The sequence below is a fragment of the Podarcis vaucheri genome (genome assembly GCF_965113315.1).
Source record: "Podarcis vaucheri genome assembly, chromosome: 4".
Taxonomy (NCBI): domain Eukaryota; kingdom Metazoa; phylum Chordata; class Lepidosauria; order Squamata; family Lacertidae; genus Podarcis; species Podarcis vaucheri.
Window position 1 is genome coordinate 95,009,201 of NC_138762.1, and position 9,798 is coordinate 95,018,998.

The window sequence follows — 9,798 nt, forward strand, 5'->3', positions numbered from 1 at the left end:
GCTCTGGTCCATGGGGTCACGAAGAGTCGGACACAACTAAACGACTAAACAACAACAACAACAGTCAAAACCTGCCAAGGAATCCAAATCCTTTTGTTGTCTTTTTAAATAGTTTGTAAGAAGTTCCCATTCTTCCTTGAAGTCATAGTTGTCCTTCTCTCGTAGTCCATATTTTCATTAAGCCAAGGAGTTAAGTAACGATACAATCTTTAGAAGACATCTGAAGGCAGCTGCGTATAGGGAAGTTCTTTTTGTCTTGTTTTTTAAAAAAGTTTAATGTTTTATTGTTTTTATATATGTTCTGTTGAAAGCTGCCCAGTGGCTGCGGAAACCCAGTCAAATGGGAGGGGTATATATAAAACAACAACAACAACAGCAACAGCAACAACAATAATATTGAATAGGATGTCCTTATTTTCATCAGAGAAATATTGGAGGTTATGTTCACTGCCATTCCCCCCCCCAAAAAAAAAATCTTTTGTATGGCTCTGTTGCATGTAGGCCATTCTCCCTGGGACCTGCATAACTGTACCAAGTTGCCAGTATGAAATACCAAAACAAAATTACAACACTGTGACCCTGTGCTCTGAACCTCTTACCCTTTCAGTGCATTTGCACCTGTGAAATGATCTTTCTTGCCTGAATCTCTGATTTCTCTAGAGGAAAAAGATGGATGTAACCCATAAGCAGCTTCCCCTTTTTGAGTTATGGAACAGGTTTTTAACTTAATTTTATGGATTTATTCAAGCAAATTATATACCACTTAACTACGACAATCTCTGGGTGGTTTGAAAAGATACAGTACAAAAAACCCACAACCAGTTAAAATTATAAAATCAAACTTCAGTTAAAATGTTTGCTGGAATAAAAATAATAATACTTCAGTTTGGTGCCAGAAAGTCAGTAGAGAGGGGCCTGCTTGACCTCAACTGGAAAGGAGTTCTACAAAATTCATAACATTCATGACAGCTAAAAACTTAATAAAAAGGACACTTGAAGAAGTGGCTCTGCCATCCACAAAACAAATGTTTAATTAACTGGATCTCCCTGTTTTACCAAATCAATTTGCCTGCAGAGTTGAGAGCTATTTGAAACTCTAGTTTTTCTATGGATATGGAACACAGGTACCTTGAAATGTGCCTACTGAGTTGCCTGGCAGTTGGGATTTAATAAATTTGGTGCATATTTAATATGGAATCATACATCACAAACAGGTGCAATATTTAAAAACATGCCTGTAGCATTTGCTGAACAGAAAGTTGCACGTCAAAGGCAAGGTGATGGAGTACTCATAAAAAAGGGCAAATCCCTTGCAGTTTTTTCTTCCTCTGGCGCTGCAGGGATTGTTTAACAGACACTGATGTTGAATAACATCTTGTCAAGGCAACATTGTGTGACATGAATATTTTAAAAGAACACATACCTATCAAGACAAAAGTATTCCCATGTCGACTTTGAATAGCCACTTGACCCACTTACTGGCAAAAAAAGAAGTAGTAATGAGACTTGCATCTATTGCCACTGTTCATAGACGAACTCGGCTGCATGTGTGTGGGAGTTGATTTAATTATTGCAATTTCCCCATGGAAATGGGATAAATACCAGAGAAAAAGAACGGCGGGACTAAATTCCCTTTTGTTGATTCCTTTTGTCTCTGTTTATCGCAAGCAGGCAATTTTGTTTTTATTGCCACTCAAGAAATCATTTTGCATAATTTACTCGATGTAAAGTCCAGGACCTGTCGGAGAAGAAAGGCGGGGGCAATTGGCTCAGTGGGTGATAAAAAAGAGTACTGTTTTTACAGTGCTTGGATAATAGCCATGAAATGCTTGGGTGAAGTAGCCACAAAGTTGGGCTTCTAAGTCTCTCTCTCTCTCTCTCTCTCTCTCTCTCTCTCTCTCTCTCTCTGAAATGAAAAATATCTCTGTCATGCTGTCTCTCATAATGAAGATCCACTGGGGTTTCGCCATCTCCACTGAATGAATGAGAGAATCTTTATTCCTGGTGTTCATACTTGAGCACTGAGAAAGCACTGCAACATTTTTATATCTGATAAAGCATGTGGGGCCCTTGTAGTTGGTGAGAGAACGGAGTTCTTATATACAGCGGTACCTTGGTTCTCAAACTTAATCCGTTCTGGAAGTCCGTTCCAAAACCAAAGCGTTCCAAAACCAAGGTGCGCTTTCCCATAGAAAGTAATGCAAAATGGATTTATCCATTCCAGATTTTTAAAAACAACCCCTAAAACAGCAATTTAACATGAATTTTACTATCTAATGAGACCACTGATCCATAAAATGAAAGCAATAAATGATGTATTGCAGTCACACAATCAATCAATCAATCAATCAATCAGTAGCTGAACTGGGTTCCACACAGTCACAAAAAGAAAACAAAAAAGGTACAAAAACAAAAATGGAAGATAAATAGCAAAAACAGACAGACCTCAGTGTAACACTCAAAACGGAAGTGTGGCACTCAAAACGGAGCACATTTGGCTTCCAAAAAAAGTTCGCAAACCAGAACATTTCTGGTTTTGTAGTGTTTGGGTTCCAAGTTGTTTGAATACCAAGGCGTTTGAGAACCAAGGTACCACTGTGTATATATTCACTGTCCCCTATATAATGATGCAAGAAAAAAGATTTTTAGTACCTATAATGACAAGGTCCACTGGCCAGAACCCCTATGACATGATTTTATATCTCCTCGCAGACGCAGATGAGTATGTGACCTGGCGTGTAGCACTCTTTGCAACTGCTGCTAGGAAAATTAGAGCAAATTATATAGCTATCAACTGTAAAGGAGATGAATTTATTTGACCCTATCTATTTACATCAGGCTATGCTCTATCTTTGTCACCAAACTCTGAATATAAATTGCACACTTTATTAATTGACATTGTTTTTTTATATATATTTGTGGCCATGTGATGATTTTAGCTTATGAATTTTATTGTTTAATGTCTTGATCTGTATATTGGGGTACTTTTATAGCTCTGTTTAGAGTACGTAATGTTTTGATAATATAAATGTTTTAAGTCTTTTGTATCAATCCAGTATATTTTCTTTTAATTGTCGAATGATTCTGTGTACATTGCAGCAGCCTTTGGCTATGTGCAATAAAACTGACTGACACTGTGTATATATGTGTGTGTGTGTGTACACACACTTTTTTGATTGATTGATTGATTGATTGATTGATTTGATTGATTGTATTTCCAAGCTGCTTTTCATTCAAATGAATCTCAAACCAGCTTACAACCAGTAAATAACCAAAACATAATAAAAAGTAATAAAGGTACCCCGACCATTAGGTCCAGTCGTGACCGACTCCAGGGTTGCAGTGCTCATCTCGCTTTATTGGCCGAGGGAACCGGTGTACAGCTTCCGGGTCATGTGGCCAGCATGACTAAGCCGCTTCTGGTGAACCAGAGCAGCACACGGAAACACCATTTACCTTCCCGCTGGAGCGGTACCTATTTATCTACTTGCACTTTGACGTGTTTTTGAAGTGCTAGGTTGGCAGGAGCAGGGACCGAGCAACGGGAGCTCACCCCGTCACGGGGATTTGAACCGCTGACCTTCTGATCAGCAAGTCCTAGGCTCTGTGGTTTAACCCACAGCGCCACCCGTGTCCCTTAATAAAACGTAATAGCACATCACAAATACAGTGTACATCATATAAAACAATTAACAAATTATCAATAAAACAGCTGCAATCTATAAAAAACTTAATAAAACAGCAACAAAAAATAAGCTAAACCTCACAATTATGGCAAGTCATGTGATTAAGAAATCAATGCAGCATTTAGAATCTATAAAACAATATTAAAAACATATAAATATCAATAGATAAATATGTAAAGAAGACATGTGTCCCATGATATTTTAGACTAAGTGGATGAGTATCATGTATTTTAACCATTGTGCATTCACTAACATGAGAATATGCCCATGTTTCTGTGGGGATTTTGGCTGTTGCTCACATTCTGGAAGACAAAATTTCAAAATCCACTATACAATCCTACCAGGTGGCGAAGGCAAGTGTAGAAGCAGACAAGCTGCAAAACCCAAAGCCCTTCCATATTCCCATCCTCAATTGATTACAATGGGAAGAAAACTCCCAGAGCTGGCGCATACCTTCTTCCCCCAACCTATTCTGTGCTGGATCCAATAAAAAACTGTATTTCATCATTTTATATCTCTCGCCACTAGCTGAGCAGCTCATAACCTTTGGGTCTTTAGAAATGGTATTGCTTTGTTAAAAAAGGCAGGGAGGGGGGGGGAATAAATGCAGAATATTTTAGACAGTGTATACCCAAACACTTCCAATTCACATTTAAAATTGCCATAGAATAAGTATAATGTATCAATGCTTTACAAATGTATGGAAGATGGAGAGGACAAAAACATCTTAAGTGCAGAAATGGAAAAATATAGAACACTCCAGTAGTAGTTTTTTTCTAAATGCACTTGCTGTAGTAATGTATTTCATTTTACACAATAACTTGAAGCTGTGCTACGGTTTATGGGTGAAAAGGATTGCTTGACAGCACCTAAGATATTCAGGTTTTCAACTAGAGAAGATAACAAACTGGGTGTTTCAGTAGATAAAACAGTCGTGTCGCTTAGAAAAACAGTAGCCTAGGCATGTTCCCTTTCATGGCAAGGTGTGTTTGTGAGATTCTAAATTCCACTTAATACGTAACAAGTAGTTTAGCTTAGGGAAGTGCTGTCTCCTGTCTGAAAACCCCATAATGCTGAAAGAGGAGAAAAGTAACCCTCAAGCTAAATAACATAAGCATTCAGCAAAATACGACTTATTCCTGTAGAACTCTGGCAAAAATAAAAAAGTGCTGAAGAGACCTTTCACACAGAGGTGACCAAATCATTGTTGCTTTTGTTGTTGCTTAAAGTTTTCATAAACAGGCAACCAGTAAGTCCAAAAAATAGTAATGCAGAGGTGACTAAAGGGACTATACATTCCACATCTTAGAAAGATTGTGTATCTTGGCTTAATGTTAAAAGACAGATTATCTGTTTTTCCATATATTTATCACTGAGAACCCCATTCAGATCCATGTTTCTATGTCAATAGTTATTTTCTACCTGAGCGGCCTCTTTTCCTATAACTTATTATTCCTTCTGGTAATTCTGTGAAATTTTTAAGGGGCTATTTCTGTGGCAGATCCATACATTTCAGCTGATGAAAATAGGGACATCCTATTCCAGGCATCCCCAAACTCAGCCCTCCAGATGTTTTGGGACTACAGCTCCCATCATCCCTACCTAACAGGATCAGTGGTCAGGGATGATGGGAATTGTAGTCCCAAAACATTTGGAGGGCTGTGTTTGGGGATGCCAGTCCTATTCCATGACATGAATACTAATTCTAAAAGTTGTATAGAATCTCCTGGGTTCAGGGGTCTCATACCTCCATACCCTCCAACATTTCTCTAATGAAAATAGGAACATCCTAAGGAAAAGCTGGAAATTCTAGGATCAATCAGAAAGCAGGACGGCTACTGTAAATCTGGGACTGTCCCTGGAAAATAGGGACACTGGGAAGCTCTCAGATTTGCCAGCATTGTTGTTGTTTAGTCGTTTAGTTGTGTCTGACTCTTCGTGACCTCATGGACCAGAGCATGCCAGGCACTCCTGTCTTCCACTGCCTCAAGCAGTTTGGTCAGACTCATGTTTGTAGCTTTGAGAACACTGTCCAACCATCTCATCCTCTGTCGTCCCCTTCTCCTTGTGCCCTCAGTCTTGCCCAACATCAGGGTCTTTTCCAGGGAGTCTTCTCTTCTCATGAGGAGGCCAAAGTATTGGAGCCTCAGCTTCACGATCTGTCCTTCCAGTGAACACTCAGGGCTAATTTCCTTAAGAATGGATGCTTTTGATCTTCTTGCAGTCCATGGGACTCTCAAGAGTCTCCTCCAGCACCATAATTCAAAAGCATCAATTCTTCGGTGATCAGCCTTCTTTATGGTCCAGCTCTCACTTCCATACATCACTACCGGGAAAACCATGGCTTTAACTATACGGACCTTTGTTGGTAAGGTGATGTTTCTGCCTTTTAAGATGCTACCTGGACAGTTAAGTCCAGTCAAAGGCGACTATGGGGTTGTGGCACTGATCTTGCTTTCAGGTTGAGGGAGCTGGCGTTTGTTCACAGACAACTTTCCGGGTCATGTGGCCAGCAGGACTAAACAGCATCTGGTGCACGCAGGACCGTGACAAGTGCCAGAGCACATGGAAATGCCATTTACCTTCCCGCCGCAGCAGTAACTATTTATCTACTTGCACTGATATGCTTTCGAACTGCTGGATTGGCAGGAGCTGGGACAGAGCAACAGGAGCTTACCCCGTCGTGTGGATTCAAACTGCCAACTTCTGATCAGCAAGCCCAAGAAGCTCAGTGGTTTAGACCACAGCACCACCCGCATCCCTAAACACCATTCCTAAACCATTACTGTCATAAACAGCCTTCCAACCATATTACAAGTACATCCTGGAAAGCAAGCTTGGAATTGAAATAACTTCCAGTTATAAATGCTTAGAATCAAAGTGGAGGCAGTTTATTTATTTATTTTTTAAAGGCACAACAGGAAATCAAATTCATAATTGGTAAAAGTTTGCACTTGGAAGATACCCTTCTCTTTGATGATGCTAAATTGTATGTTATATGGAAATACTTAGTGAATTGCCACTGAATGTTGTCCGGAACAGAATTATACATCATTTGCCCAGAGCAGAATTATAAATTATTTATGGAATAAATATTAAATAATTCAAGATGAAATGGGAAGTTTTTTCATAATGAAATGTCTCGAGAATTTTAAGGAAAGCTTGTGAAATTCCTCAGGATTTCCATTTTTTTGACAGTTTCATGCTGGGGGATTGTGAGTGGGGAAGGGTGACTACCACACATACACACAATGGGGAATATTCAGAGAAAATGTGAAGAGTTATATGCCTGGAAAACAATCCAAGGCTATTTTGAACCAGGCACTATGTCAGGAGTTAATAGAAAACCCATAGGCATCTAGTTGTTCACTGTGAGAACAAGATGCTGAATTAAATGGGAGCCAGTAGGCTCTTTTATGCTTTTGCATGGCTCCTTCTCCTGAATTTAGGACAAGCTGAGAGAAAAGATGCAGAAGAATAACTTGAAATGAGATGGTAGTAGAAGGAAGTACAGTAGTTACTGTACATCTGGTACACAAGCTGAGACCCTACCTGCCCGCAGACTGTCTCACCAGAGTGGTACATGCTCTGGTTATCTCCCGCTTGGACTACTGCAATGCACTCTACGTGGGGCTACCTTTGAAGGTGACCTGGAAACTACAACTAATCCAGAACGCGGCAGCTAGACGGGTGACTGGGAGCGGCCGCCAAGACCATATAACACTGGTCTTGGAAGACCTACATTGGCTCCCAGCACAATTCAAAGTGTTGGTGCTGACCTTTAAAGCCCTAAATGGCCTCGGTCCAGTATACCTGAAGGAGCGTCTCCACCCCCATCGTTCTACCCAGACACTGAGGTCCAGCGCCAAGGGCCTTCTGGTGGTTCCCTCACTGTGAGAAGCCAAGTTACAACGAACCAGAGAGAGGGCCTTCTCAGTAGTGGCGCCCTCCCTGTGGAACACCCTCCCACCAGATGTCAAAGAGAACAACAACTACCAGACTTTTAGAAGACATCTGAAGGCAGCCCTGTTTAGGGAAGCTTTTAATGTTTGATGTATTACAGTATTTTAATATTTTTCTGGAAGCTGCCCAGAGTGGCTGGGGAAGCCCAGCCAGATGGGTGGGGTATAAATAATAAATTATTATTAGTAGTATTAGTATTAGTATTATAGTTAAGATGGGAGATCTCTCACCAGCCCAAATGAGAGGGGCTCTGTATAAGCCAAACTATTCCCCCACCCCCCAAAAAATGTATACTGAGCCAATCTATCAGAAAAAAATCTCTTCCTGTATTTCCTCTCTGGTGTACCACCAGCAAATCAGGAGGGAAAGCCTTGCTGGGCTTTGGGAGTTGTAGATTCTTCCGCAGTTGCTATGGCTGCTGCAGGTAAACTACAACTCACACAGACTTTCCCTACTTTCCCTCTTCTCTAACCATGGTTGGGGCACTGCTACTGCCATTGCTACTACAATGGTACCTCGGGTTACAGACACTACAGGTTACAGATGCTTCAGGTTACAGACTCTGCTAACCCAGAAATAGGACCTTGGGTCAAGAACTTTGCTTCAGAATGAGAGCAGAAATTGTGCAGCGGCAGCGGGAGGCCCCATTAGCTAAAGTGGTGCTTCAGGTTAAGAACGGACCTCCAGAACGAATTAAGTTCTTAACCCAAGGTACCACTGTACTGCCATAGTGTCTAGTAAGTATAATTGGAATGGAAAAACCTTCGCGGAATTGTAAAGCTAACAAGGCACATGGGTGCGTGGGTGGGCTTCCTGCGTAAGCCAGAAGCTCTTCTGTAGACTTGAGCTGAACAAGAATTCTGGGTTTCATAAAGCTCGCCACTTGCTTTTCTGCCCTTGATATTTCATGGTAATTAAATCAATGTCTGCGCTGCTGGGAAAGCGAACGAGAGAGTGATGCAGGGTAAATCATTTTGAAGTGTATACTTTGGCATTACATCAGTGTTATCAAGTGGGGAATCATTTATCACGTTAAGAATGCCTTTATTGACCTGTGTGCACGTATCTGGGACCACCAGGCAAATGAGGGCTCTAGGAGCTGCAACGTGGTTAAAAGATACATGCATAGCTCAGTCAGTAGAGCAGAAGACTCTTGATCTCAATGTCATGGGTTTGAGTCCCATGTGGGGTCAAAGATTCCTTGTGGTCCCTTCCAACTCTACATCAAATTGTAATTTGATGTAAACTTCCAACATGATTGTGTGGAAATCACTGGGGTATACATAGAAGTTGAAATTGTTGTGTACTGTGTAGAGTTGTCCTTACATCCAAATTCAGGCTGTAAAAATATATGCTGGGGATGACTGGAGGGGGGTGGGGGCCTGGAATGAATTCATATGTAATTCCTATATTCACCTACCACATTATCAACAGATAGTGGTTTTGAACTACCTGATATTTTGCCAACTGCTATTCTTCGGTACCCCTTCATGGATCACTGCCTTGTCATGGTGAAGGCACTTGAATAACTCCAAGAAATTATGAGCTATGCCGTGCAGGGCCACCCAAGACGGACAGGTCATAGCCAAGAGTTTAGACTAAATGGGATTCACCTGGAGAAGGAACCACTCCAGTATTTTGCCAAGAAAACTCCATGGACATAAAAAAGGAGAAGCTTTGAGAAGAGAGTGAGAGTGTCCAAGGCATGCTCTGATTCATGGGGTCACGGAGAGTCGAACACGACTAAGACAACTAAACAACAAACAATTCCTGGCTAAGACTGTTGGTTGGAATACAGATCAAATATCCACTGGGTAGTTCATGTTGAGCTGTGAAATATTAGACACTCTGTTGTGTTCAGTGGCTCCAAGAATCTGTCACTTACTCCTTCCTTGGACTCTTGTATACTGGCATTTTACAAGAATCCAAACTAAAATTCAGTTAGTCAGCAAAACTGACCTTTTAAAATAACTGGTTGATGCTTTTATTATCCTTGACTGTCAATTTTTTTTTAAGAGACAGAAAACCAACAAGCTTGGGTCCTGTCCCCCCCCCCCAGTATCATTTTTCATGTATATACTCAAGTTACATAATGTTCTTACATTTCCACTTGTAACTTATTTGTTTTAGTGTTCAGAGACATGTAACC

At 40.8% G+C, this 9,798-nt stretch overlaps 1 long non-coding RNA gene across 1 annotated transcript in view; it reads right to left on the reverse strand.

Moving 5' to 3' along the window:
- LOC309530260 overlaps nt 1–7,511 on the reverse strand; it is a 263,071-nt gene extending 255,560 nt beyond the window's left edge. Inside the window, exon 1 of the long non-coding RNA XR_014218736.1 lies at nt 7,466–7,511. This is a non-coding gene — a long non-coding RNA (uncharacterized lncRNA). The remainder of the gene's footprint in view (nt 1–7,465) is intronic.
- Nucleotides 7,512–9,798: the final 2,287 nt, after the last annotated feature.